The 13,391-nt window shown below is 40.9% G+C and overlaps 1 pseudogene; it reads left to right on the forward strand.

Moving 5' to 3' along the window:
* The first annotated feature begins 11,251 nt into the window (after positions 1 to 11,251).
* Positions 11,252 to 12,749, forward strand: LOC101441558 (heat shock factor protein 2 pseudogene; annotated as a pseudogene).
* Positions 12,750 to 13,391: the final 642 nt, after the last annotated feature.

Genomic DNA, 13,391 nt, shown 5'->3' on the forward strand with positions numbered 1-13,391 from the left:
CTCTGGCTGTCGTCCTTTGTGTCTCTTGTCCCATAACATTCCTCCCTGACTGGTACTCGAGCCCCCGTCAGTGTCCCGCGGGCTGGGACGACCTTCACAGCTGGCGCCCAACATGGGGCTCGACGGCCACGCCAGGACAGGAACGCCACTTCACCAGCGAGGGAGCGCGCTCTCCAGACACTCGGCCGAGGAAAAGGCCAATCTTCAGCGGCGGAAAGGAAGACTACAGTTTGCAGTTCCGTAGCAGTGGAAAGAAAGGCAGTTCCATAGCAGCGGAAAGAAAGACTAGCGGAAACTCCGCAGAAGACTTCAAAACAGGTAAGCCCCCCCCTTCATTATGGGACAAGGATCCTCCACTCACCTGTTGTTTATTAGCCAAGTAAAAGAAGCCCTCAAGACACGAGGAGTTAAAGTTAAGAAAAAGGATCTTATTCGTTTCTTTGATTTCATACTCAGAACCTGCTCTTGGTTTCCCCAGGAGGGTACTATCGATCAAAGGTGCTGGGAGAGGGTAGGAGACTGTTTAAATGACTATTATAGAACATTTGGTCCAGAAAAGATTCCGGTAACAGTCTTTAACTATTGGCAGTTGATTTATGATATGTTGAAAGTCACCCCTCTTGCCCCAGATATTAAAAACATTATCAAAGAAGGAGAAAATACCTTAAAACTACATTCCCGCCCCGCTTCAGTCTGCAGTGCCCCAGATAGAAACATTATCAAAGAAGGAGAAAATATCTTAAAACTACATTCCCGTCCTGCCTCAGTCTGTAGCTCCATTACCATCGACATGCCCGAAGAGCCACCAATTAGCCCTACCGCACCCCCACTCACTCCTTGAGCACCCCAGAAACTTCCCATAACGCCTTAGAAGGTGCAGATTCTAAAAACGGCGGTGTCTCCTATAAAAAGGGTGAGCCGCGTCACCTCCCAGCCTTCCACCCCCCCCCCTTATGCAGTCACCCTGCAGCCAACTTTACACCCGCCCTGGAATTTACACCCGCACCTCCTCTACCCGGCGGCAATTAAATCGCTGCCGCCCTTGCATGAAGCCATTGACGATTCCCTCACCCGGCAACTTGAGCAAGCCACTGAACTGCTCGCCGGTGTTCAGTTAGCCACCCAAAGCGTTTCATCTCTTACATTTCCCAAAACTGCAACACTCGCCTTCCCGGTCACCAGAAGCCAGGCCCGACAACCGCCCGCCTCCTCTAGCGAAGCCTGCCAATGCTCTGGTGCCCAGGATGGCGACCAAGAACAACCTGATTCAAACGCACAAAATGGCAACGCGCCAGCAGACCCTGAATCCCAAAATGGTGACCATGACGAAAATGGTAGTGAAGCCAACTCCCATTCTGATTCTGGTTCAGAGGATGAAAATGCCCCAAATGCCCCTGAGAGTGGCCCCCCTCTAAACCCACTGCTAAATACAAGCCCCTTAGTCTAAAATATCTAGAAAAACTAAAAAAAGCGGTGCATTCCTATGGCGCTACCGCCCCTTTCACGCTTGCTCTCCTCGAAAGCTTGAGTGATCAAGAGCTCGTGCCCAATGACTGGTTCCAACTAGCCAGAGCAGCCTTAACTGGTGGCGATTTTCTGTTATGGAAATCTGAATATGAAGAGAATAGTAAAAATTTCGCCGCCAGTAATATCCGTAAGGCTGACTCTAAAGATTGGACACTAAAAAGGTTTTTAGGTCAAAAACCCTACCAAACTAATTAGAAGCAGGCTCAATTTAGTTCTGGCCTCCTTGCCCAAGTACAAACGGCTGCGCTTAAAGCCTGGGAAAAACTTCCTCAAAAAGGCGCTACTACTTCCTCACTTGCCAAAGTGCGGCAGGGTGCCGGGGAGCCGTACACTGAGTTCCTTAGCCGCTTACAAAGCACTGCAGAGCGCCTGTTTGGAGATAGTGAAAGCGAAAGTGACTTTATTAAACATCTGGCTTTTGAAAACGCCAACGCTGCGTGTCAGGCTGCCATTCGTCCTTTCCGCAATACTGACCTCAGCAATTACATAAAACTCTGTGCCAATATTGGACCTACCCAAACCCTTGGGCTAGCCATCGGCGCAGCCTTTCAAGATCTAAAAAAGAGTCTAAATAATCCCCCTACGTGCTTTAATTGTAAACAACCTGGCCACTTTGCTAAACACTGCCCTAAATCTAGTTTCTGTTAATGTGTTGTAATTGTTTTGTGTTTGTCTGTCTGTTCATTAATGGCAAAAAATTAAATAAGCGCTTATATTAATACTTAAGTTTATTATATTAATACATAAGTTAATAAGATATCTACAATAATAAAAATTGTAAGTCTTAATTAACAAAATTACTATGCCTTTTCATAAAAAATAGTTCTTGCCTAAATTAAAATAAATAACTTATCTTTCTTCACAAGATAATATGAAAGATGCAAAACTTAAATGAATATTTAGTTAAAAGTTTGTGAAAATGCTAACAAAAATATAATAAGTTTTGCAAAAAGGCGTATTTTGTCCTAAAGTAGGATAGCTAATTTTTCATAAACTCTTAAAACTTAATTTGCATGTGGCAAGTTGTAAAAGGTATTGTGATAACTTTAAGTAAGCGAATGTGTTCGGTAAAGATAAAGAATGTGTTCTGTAAAGATAAAAAGAACTAATGAGTTATCTCAACTTTTCACTGACTTAAGGGAATGTGTTCTGTAAAAATAAAATTTGTCTCAAATAGTCTATATGGTTATGGATAATTATAGGAGGTTTAATAAAGCATTGTTTACATTAAGGTATTTGAATGGCTAATTCCAAAAAGTCATTATTAAATATATATAAAACTAAATTAATAATAATAATAATAAAAGGTAATTTTATAACAAGAAAGATTAGCAGCAACCAGCCTCCCCTGCCAACTTGCTTCTAGGAAACTGTTTCTAATTTTGCATGCTACTAAGTATTTAAAGAAAAGTTCATTTAATATGTTATAAGTTAAATGAAAAGTGTTTTAAAGTGCCACACAAGTGCAACAAGCCACTGTCATATGGCATAACCCTCTAACCTCACAATGGAATAAACCCAACCCCATAATTATTTGGACTCGAGGCTCTGCCTGCATATATAACCAAAACAGGGATGGCCCTCGTTGGCTCCCAGAGAGATTGATAAAACATGTTAAACCCCCCACTCCTAAGTCAAGGGGTAATGAAAACCCCTCTTTCTCATACTAACCCTTCCAGGGAGGAGATTTCCCCCTGAGAAAAATATTCTTTCTCTCCCTTTCAGCCCTTCCAGCAATCCAAGAAAAACGTCCGCTCCTGCTGCAACCCACCTCGAGAGGGCCTCAACCGAGCGGCCTCCAACAACCACAATGCCTCTGCCTTACGTCTCGCTGGAGCCGGCACCAGAATTGCAGCCCTCACCGCGCAACAGACATCTCTCTCCTCTATTAGGCGAGCCGTGGATGAAGATATAGCCCGCATCGAAACCTCCATCTCCCATCTAGAAAAATCCCTGAATTCATTGTCCGAGGTTGTCCTCCAGAACCGCAGAGGTCTAGACCTCCTCTTCCTTAAGGAAGGGGGGATTTGTGCCGCGTTAGGAGAAGAATGCTGTTTTTATGCCAATCATTCCGGCCTTATCAGAGACAATATGGCCCAGCTTAGAGAGGGACTAGCAAAGCGCAAAAGAGAAAGGGAGGCCCAAGGAAACCTCTCCTGGGGATTTAATGGAATCCTTCCTTACATTCTACCCATACTAGGCCCCTTTGTAACCATACTCCTGATAATATCTTTTGCACCTTGGGCCATAAAAAGAATTATACAACTAGTAAAAGACCAAATTGACTCCGCTCTGGGCAAGCCTATTCAAGTGCACTACCATCAACTCCATCTTGCTGACCAAGGCATATCCTCGAAGTATCTGGACACTGTCCAGCCCCCTCCTACGGGAGCAGCATGAAACTGGAAAATATGCTCCTCGCCAGGCAAGAACAACACCTGAGCTGAGGTTGGTACCGCTGGGTGCGAGGCAAAGCACTGCAAAGGAGGGCCAAAACAAAAGGCTGTTTTCCAGCTCCTTGAGAAGCATGCCTCATTAGCATAGGGGTTCGCTCACTGCGCAAAAGCAAGATTCGCTCAGTGCGAGTCCTACTCCAAAATCCCCTCCCCAGAAAAACAGAGCCACAAACGGCATGGGGAATGAGGCCTCTACTTCCCCCAGCAGGTTAATGCCAAAAGAACGCTCAACGAGCATTCTTCCTCCAAACCCTTTAGAGAAAAAGGGAGGAGATGTTGGGGACATTCAGGACAGCACTTGCCTTCAGCAATACCAAGGAGCACATAATGGCTGCCAGAGCCGATACAGTAATGGTCTACAGTATACTCAGCCTTCTTCACGGAAGAAGGTTCGCGCCCTTTCTCGCAGTTACCGCCCGGCCAACGCCTCAGGCAGTCAGTGCGACCACCAATCAGTAATTGCCTCCTAACTTTACTTCTGCTATTTCCCTCAGTAACAGCCAGAACCAATCACCTTACCTCTGCCACTTCCCCCAGCAACAGCAGCTGCCAATCCCAGACCGCCACCTGTCCTTACCCGCCACCCCCCCCCTCCTCCCTAGGGTATATATGCTCAGCCCCTTCAATAAAATTTTGTGGCAGCAGCAGCTTGCAGCTTGATCTGAACTCTGTCTGGCTGTTGTCCTTCATGTCTCTTGTCCCATAACATTCCTCCCTGACCAGTACTCGAGCCCCCGTCAGTGTCTTGCGGGCCAGGATGACCTTCACAAATTATCTTGTTTGTATAGCCTGATTTTTAAAAAATAATAAAACTAACATTTCCATATTTGGTTTGTTATGGTCTTAACATTGTATTTCTATATCTTAAATTTTATATTTACTGCTATAATTTCCACCACCCTCCTCATCCTGCTTTGCAGTATACATATAGTAGAATAGAGAAGGATAAGAGGTTTTGCTTTGAAACTATTGCAGACTATAATGTATTCCTGATAAGATACTCTGGTTAGCAGCATCAGCAGTACTTTTATGATTAAGTCTTTGAGGCTTGATAAGATAGTAGCTAAAGAGTTAGTGAAGATGCTTAATTAACTCTTTTATTTTGAGCAAATAAAGTTTAAATATTTCATACATTCTGGTTATTATTCCAAGCAGAAATTAATATGAATGTTTCTGTAATGGCAAAATACTTGGGGGGGGTATAGTAACATAAAAGTAAGTGGCTCAATGGGAAGTGGACATGGCTCAACTGATAGAGCTTCCGCCTACCATATGGAGATCCAGGGTTTGATCCCCAGGGCCTCCTGACCTGTGTGGTAAGCTGCCCATGCACAGTGCTGCTGCATGCAAGGAGTGCCATGCCATGCAGGGGCACCCCTCTATAGGGGTGCCCCATGCGCACAGAGTGCACCCTGCAAGGAGAGCCGCCCTGCGTGAAAAAAGTGCAGCCCACCCAGGAGTGGCACTGCACATATGGAGAGCTGATGCAGCAAGATGACGCAGCAAAAAAGAGATGCAGTTTCCTGGTGCCACATGACAAGAATGCAAGCGGACACAGAAGAATACACAGCGAATGGACACAGAGAGCAGACAAGGGGGGGGGGGAATATTTCTTTTAAAAAAGTAAATATTAAAAATATATTTTTTTTAAAAGTAAGCTCAAAATTTAGGGTAGTTTTAGACATGGAAAGTATGGACTTTGTTTTTCTTCAATTTGGTTGTTGTACGTATATAATACCTAGCAAGCCTTGGATATTACATTTCAGATACATAGAAACCTGATAAAAGCAAGTATTTGCAAAAGGTCTTTTTCATTCCCTACTTTATTTGATTGACAGTTTTTGTGTTGATTTGGTTTAACTTACAAATCACAACTTTGAAACCAAGATACATTATTCTTTGCTATGTAAGATTAAACTTCCTTTTTCATGCTTTTTCAGATAATTGAGACTTAATGGTAGGAAAATGGAAATGGAAATCAATTTATATATTAACCACTATCATGATGTTAATAGTATCACTGTAATTATACTGTAGAAAGTTGTCAAATGCTTAATTTCATTCTCCAAAAGCAAAGACTTCTCAAAGAGCATTATTTTACCTCTTTGTACTCTTCAAAAGGTCATCGTCTAGTTAGTCCAGAGAGTTAAGTGAGTGAGGGTTAGGGGTATTCCTGGCAAACTCTGTGGTCGCGTACAGTCCCTCAGATCTCTGCAGTAGCTGTGGTGAGACTACCCACCATGTAGAAAACATCTTAATAGTTAACCGGCTGTTTAATTTTTGTTTTCCAATACTTTCCCTCCAGGTTTTTATTTTGAAAGTTTTCAAACTTAGAGAAAACTTGAAATAGTACAGTGAATACCCTTATACTCTTCATCTAGATTTACTTGTTGACAGTTTGCCCTATTTGCTTTATGAATTTTTTCCCCAGACTGTTGAAAACAGGCATTGTGATGCTTCACTACTTGGCACTTCAGCATGTATCCCCTAAGAACAAGGAATTGTCCTACCTAACCACAATACGATTATTACACCAAAAAAAATTTGACATTAATATGATAATGTTACCTAACATATTCCAGATTAAAATTTCTCCCCCTCAATTTTGGGATCCAATCATTTAATTTAATTATTAGAAGTATATATGTATATTTTAAAATACTTTTTTTATTAAAGAAGTATATATTTTTTAATACAGGAAAAATTGAGGAAAAATCACCCTCAGTTCTAATACCTAGAGATAACCTTCGTTGGGGGGGGCAGGTGTGGCTCAAGCAGTTGGGTGCCTACCTCCCACATGGGAGGTCCCAGATTTGGTTCCCAGTGTCTCCTAAAGAAGACAAACAATGAGCAGACATGGGGCAAAAACAACGAGCAAGACAACAAGCAGACTATGAGCAAAAACAATGACCCGACAACAAGCAAACAGACAAGGGAGCCAAGGGGGTAGGGTAACATCTTGGTGTGTCATTAGGCTTTTCTGTGCAAATGTTCTTTTTTTTCCCCTTTCTGTTAATATTAAATATGGTATAGGTCTACATCACTGTGCTTATCACTTTTCATATTCCTCTATAGTCTCTAATATCTAGCATAGTCCTTTTCACAAGCAGTTCTTGGTTATTGTTTTTACATATTTATCCTTTATACATCCAACACTTTCAGACATTAAAAATTCGTCATTCTGGGGAACTGGTGTAGCCCAGTTGTTGGGCACCTGTTTTGCATATATGAGGTACCAGGTTCAATCCCTGGTTCCTAAAAAAAAAAAGATTCTTCATTCCTTACCAGTACCCCCACCCCCACCCCCACCCCCATCTTTTGCTTGCCAAAAACAGGATTTCGTGCTTCAACCAACAAACTAACATTTTGAGTGGCCCAACAGTTCAATTTGGGCAGGATTGTCATCTTTGCAAAGAATGACTGGGGCAATTACCCAAATAATAAGGGTAGACCTTTTCCCCTGAAAATTATTACTCATAATTGGGAGAATCAGTTTATGTTCAAGTTCCCAGGAAGACCAGTTTGGGAGTACTTTTACAGCAGCTTTATTGGGAATACTGAATACTGTTCAGAGAAAATAAATTCGCTCTAAATGACCTCAAACAATGTATTAGCCACCTGATAGAATCAGTATAAGGTAGGGGACAAAGTTTGACACAGATTATGTCATTATTTTGGAGGACATGACAATACCATTTCAAGTGTAGAACATATTTAAAAACATCTTGCAAAGGTCTTTTAAAGAATCTTTTTTTATTAGAGAAGTAGGTTTACAGAAAAAGTGAGGAAATAGAGTTTCCATATACACCCTTTCACACAGCTTTTCCTATTTTGAACACTTTGCATTCGTGTGGTACCTTTGTTACAACGTGAAGCAATATAATTATACTACTAACTATAGTCCTTGGTTTACATTAGAGTTCAAAGTTTGTGTTGTACAGTCCTATGGTGATGGTGGTATTTTCCTTTTTTTAAAAATTTCATTCTAGTAGTATACATACATCCTAAAGTTTCCCTTTAAAGATAATTTTTAAAAAGCAAAGCAGGGCTTTCCAGCAGCATGTTGGACTAGGTATGCTAACCTACTCTTGGATTGAAATGCTTGGTAAAATATTTAAACATTTCACACGCACTAATGTGCTGGCAAGTTTAGTAAGAAACTTTCAGAGGCCAAAAACTAAGTTAAAGTGGCAACCCAGAAAGGTGAGCAGAATACTGAAACCAGCTTTCATTTTGAGGGCATTTGCTAAACTCATGTGTTGCAGTTATGACTGCATAATAAACCGCCTCAGTATTTAGTGGCTTAAAACAATAGCAGCATTTGTTCTGCTCACAAATCTGTGATTTGAGCAGAGCTCAGCAGGGATAGCTTATCTGCTCTACTTAAGATCAGCTAAGGCTGCTTGAAGGCTGGGGTTGGAATTGTTTGGAAACACGTCTGACAGCTGATGTCGGCTATCAGATGGGGAGGTGTCTCTGTTCCTATGCACATGGACCTCTCCATGTGTTCTATGCATGGGCTAGTTTGGGCTTCCTCATAGCATGTGGCTAGACAGAAAGGCCAGCACTCCAAGGTTAGAACCAGAAGTTTTGTCACCTTTTCTAATCTAGCCTCAAGAGTCATTCAAGGTCACTTCTGTTACATTATAGTCCAGGAGCAAGTCACTGAGGCCGGCCTATATTCAGCACAATGAGAACAAGGACCACCTGTTGACCAACATGTTATAAGAAGAGCATGTGCGATTATATTCATTGGTGTGTCCGTTATTGGAAAATACCAACTTTCACCCTGAATGAACTTCAGTTTTCAGGTCTCACGGAGTAGTGTGAACAAGAAGAAAAGCCTAGGGCCTGCCTGTAGTGAGATGTAATAAAATATTCTCCCTTCATGAAGTTGGGGCCCTAAAAGACTGCTGTCTTAGTTTAAGGATGAATCAAAAGAAAATTCACAAATGTAAAACGTGCCCATCACCCCCTTCCTTAATTCCCCAAGGAGTATATCAACTACTCCAATAATGAATCTTGGAGTATTCAGCAGTAACCAATGTATGACTCTAATGCAAGATGTTATAGGAAATTGTGAGTGGGGAATGAAGGGCTATATGGCAAGTCTTTATTCTATCTGCTCAATTTTCTGTAAACCTAAAATCTCTAAAAAGCAATATTTATTAATTTAAAAATAAATTAGCTCCCAATCCCCTACCACCACATCCATGTGTGTGCACATACAGCCGGGGCTACGAAGATAACTTGATCGCTGACCTTGGCAGTAGGTGGAGGGGAAAAATATATCTTACCAAAGGAATTAGTAACTATAACTGGCCTTCACATAGGTGTGCAGTCCAAGTTCATGCCCCATACAAGCAAAAAAGAAAATGACTAAAATTTAAAGTGTGACTTTGTCCTGGGAGTGGCTCTCTGTAGTTGCCACCAATTTCTACCTGGCTCTGGAACTGTATCATAAAGGGCAAAAGCTGATAGAATAGAAAATAAACATAATTGGAAATAATAAAAAATCAAAAGTTTGTTCTTTGGAAGATTAATAAAATAGAAAAATCTTGGGCAAGATTGATCAAGAAAAGAGAGAAGCACAAGTAAGTAATATTAGGAATGAAAAATATGAATAGTTCAGATATTTAAAAAGGTAAGAGGCTTGTCATCATCTGTTTTATGTGTCGGCTTGGCTAGGCTACAGCCCACAGATATTTTTCAACAAACCACTAGCCTAGATGTTGCTGTGAAGGTATTTTACAGATCTTATTCAGACCCTATATAGTCAATTGACTTCAAGTAAGGAAGATTATCCTAGATGATCTCTGTGAACAAAGAGTTGAAAAGCCTTAAGAGCACAACTGAGTCTTTCCTGAAGGAGAAGAAATTCCACCTGTGAACTGCAGCTTCAGCTTGTGCTCAGGAGTACCAGCCTGCCTTCCTGACAGCATGCCATATGGATTCAGGATTTGAAATTTACCTTGTCAGCAATTAGTTTACAATCATATAAACAATTCCTTGCAATAATTCTGATTCTGTGTCTCTGGTTGAGCCCTGTTACAAGGCTATTGGAAGCAAGGCTATTAGAAGACAATAAATTGGAAAACTTTGATGAAATGGACAAATACCTATGAAAACAAAATTTAATCAAAAGTGAGTCAAGACATTTATAATGGCCCTAAAAATAATTAAATATTTAGGAATAAATATTGCAAAAGGAGTACAAAATTATACTCTGAATGCTATAAAATATCATTGAAAGAAATGAAAGAAAGTCTTAATGGAAAAACATCCCATGTTTATGGATCAAAAAATGTAATATTGTTAAGATGAAAATATTACCCAAATTGATCTAAAGATATTCAATGCAATCCCTATCAAAACCCAGCTGGCTTCTTTGCAGAAATGGAAAAGTTGATCTTAAAATTCATATGAGAATTCAAGGAACCAAAAATAGCCCCAAAAATCTTAAAAAACAAGGTTGAGGGGGAGCAGATATGGCTCAAGTGGTTGAGCTCCCACCTGCCACACGGGGGTCCCAGGTTTGGTTCCTGGTGCCTCCTGAAAAAACAAACAAAAAAGCAAAATAGATGAAAAAGCCAACTCAGGGTAGCTGATGTGGCTCAGTGGCAGAGCGCCAGCTTCCTACATACGAGGTCCCAGGTTCAATCACTGGCCACCAGTGTCTGGAAAAAAAATAAAAGACTGTTAGAGAATTCATACTTCTCAATTTTAAAACTTATCAGAAAGCTACAGTAATCAAGATGGTGCAGTCCTGGCATGAAGGTTGACATACAGGTCAGGGGAATAGAATTGAGAATCCAGAAATGAATCCACACATTCATGGAGCTATTATTCATAATAGCAGAAAAAATGATCTAGGGAAAGTGGAAAAAAAAAAAAAACACCCAGAAAAATCCCCATGTCAACATTATTGCAGTTCCTTTTGTGGCTCTGATAACAAAACCTTAGAGAAAAGAATGAAGAGCAGGCACTCTTATTCTTGAAGAATAGAGTGGGAACCTGTCTCTCTCAAGACAGCTGGATTGGAACTGATATAGATGGTTCTTCTAAAGAGGGAGGAGTATTAACATGGGTCCGTGAGATAGAGACTTCTCATGGCATCATTTTCCCCTCAAATAATAGCAGTTGATTAAAAATAGTAACTAGGTATACCTAGAATATAAAGAGAACTCTCAAGCTTGACGTTAAAAAACCAGCTCAGTTAAAAAGTGGGGAAAGGACATGCATAGACATTTTATGAAGATTATATAGAGATGGCCTCTAAACACATAAGATGTTCAATACTGTTAGCCTTTTTAAAATGCAAAATAAAACTAGTGAACACCACCGAGTTCATCAGCTGGAACCTGAATGGCCAAAGTTTCTGGTTTTGGATGACCAAAGATTTGAAAAAGAAATTCTTTCCAAATACTTGAAGCACAATAACATGGCAAGCTTTGTAAGGCAACTGAATAGGTATGGTTTCTGTAAAGTGGAATATATTGACTCTGGAATTGTAAAGCAGGAACAAGAAACTCCAGTTGAATTTCAGCATCCCTACTTCAATGCCAGCATAACTTGTTAAAGGGAAGTTTTCGTCTTCAAAAGCGGAAGAAAATAAAATTTGACAGGAAGATTTGACAAAAATGATAAGTAGTGCTCACAAGGTTCAAATAAAACAAGAGGCTACTAAGTCCAGGTTATCTGAATTGGAAAGCAAGAATGAATTCCTTTGGAAGGAATTGAAAGAATTACAGGCAAAACAGGCACAAAAACAGCAAGTTATTTGAAATATTGTCCAGTTTATTGTTACATTGGTTCAGAATAACCAACTTGTGGACTTAAAAATGTAAAATCCTCTACTTCTAAATACTAATGGAGCCCAAAAGAAAATGTTTCGGCCCTTAGTCAAAAGAACCAACTCATCATCATCATCATCATTCATTGTGAAGTTCCACACAGTAAGAGTGAAGGTTTAGAAACAAGGGAGTGACTTTCCGTTGACATCATTATCTATGGTGTTATTGGTGATAATGTAGGTGAAGAAAGTATCCCCCTTATTTGAGAAACTAATGAGGAAGTTATATCTGATCCCTCCAATGGTAGCCAGTATGCTGATATTGTCATTTTTGAACAACAATGAAAATGACTATGCACCTGTTTTTCAGAGTGGAAACTACAGAGTCCCTAAGTGCAGCCAATGATGGCATCAACCGGCTCATGTGTAGTTGTCCACCCAAATGGCATAGACAGTCTGACAACAGATGACCACGTGACCATGATGGATTTCATTTTGAATGATAACATCAATCTTTTGGGAAAGTTTGTGCTATTGGATTATCTTGACAACATTGATTGGAGTTTAGAAGACTTCCAAGCCATGCTGTCAGGAAGAGTTTTGCATAGACCCAGATGTTCTGGTTGATTCAGAGAATGATGGACTAGAAACTACCATGAACAATATAGTGCAGCCAGTTTCAGAAGGAAGAAAATTTAAACCCAAACCAATAAACTGCCTTTCTACTTGCATTCCTTGATGGGAACCCCACTTCTACTATTGAACAGGGGAGTACAGAAGTCATGTCCTCTGTAGATAAAGCCATAGAAGTTGATGAGCTTCTGGATAGCAGTCTGGACCTGGGACCAACCCAAACTAAGCTTTTTCTCATGGAGCCACTGACTAAAGCTGAAGCTGGTGAAGCTGTAATGTTTTATTACTATGAACTTGCGCCTGTGCCTCTGGATAGTGATATCCCACTCTTAAATAGTTAAATCTCCAAGAACTGGACTATATATGTATATTCATCAAAATAATGAACTATTTATTTTAAAGTATCATTCGGTAATTTTTTTTTGGTAAACTGGTTGTTTTTTGTTTGTTTGTTTCGTTTCTATTTATCTCTCCCCTGCCCGCCCCCCCCGCGTTGTCTGCTCTCTGTGTCCATTTGCTGTGTGTTCTGTGTCTGCTTGCATTCTTGTCAGCAGCACCAGGAATCTGTGTCTCTTTTTATTTTTTAAGATTTATTTTATTTATTTCTCTTCCCTTCCCACCCTGTGTCCATTTGCTGTGTGTTCTTCTGTGTCCGCTTGTATTAAGCAGTGGCACTGAGAAACTGTGTCTCTTTTTTGTTCCATCGTCTTGCTGCATCACCTCACTGTGTGTGCAGCGCCACTCCTGGGTGGGCTGCGCTTTTTTCACATGGGATGGCTCTCCTTGCGGGACACACTTCTTGCACGTGGGGCTTCCCTATGCAGGGGTACTCCTGTGGGCCAACTTACCACGTGGGTCAGGAGACCCTGGGGATCAAACCCTGGACACTCCATATGTTAGGCAGACACTATCACTTGAGCCACATCCACTTCCCTATGTCTCTTTTTGTTGTGTCATCTTGCTGTGTCAGCTCTCCATGTGTG

The sequence above is a fragment of the Dasypus novemcinctus genome, chromosome 3 (genome assembly GCF_030445035.2).
Source record: "Dasypus novemcinctus isolate mDasNov1 chromosome 3, mDasNov1.1.hap2, whole genome shotgun sequence".
Classification (NCBI taxonomy): Eukaryota; Metazoa; Chordata; class Mammalia; order Cingulata; family Dasypodidae; genus Dasypus; species Dasypus novemcinctus.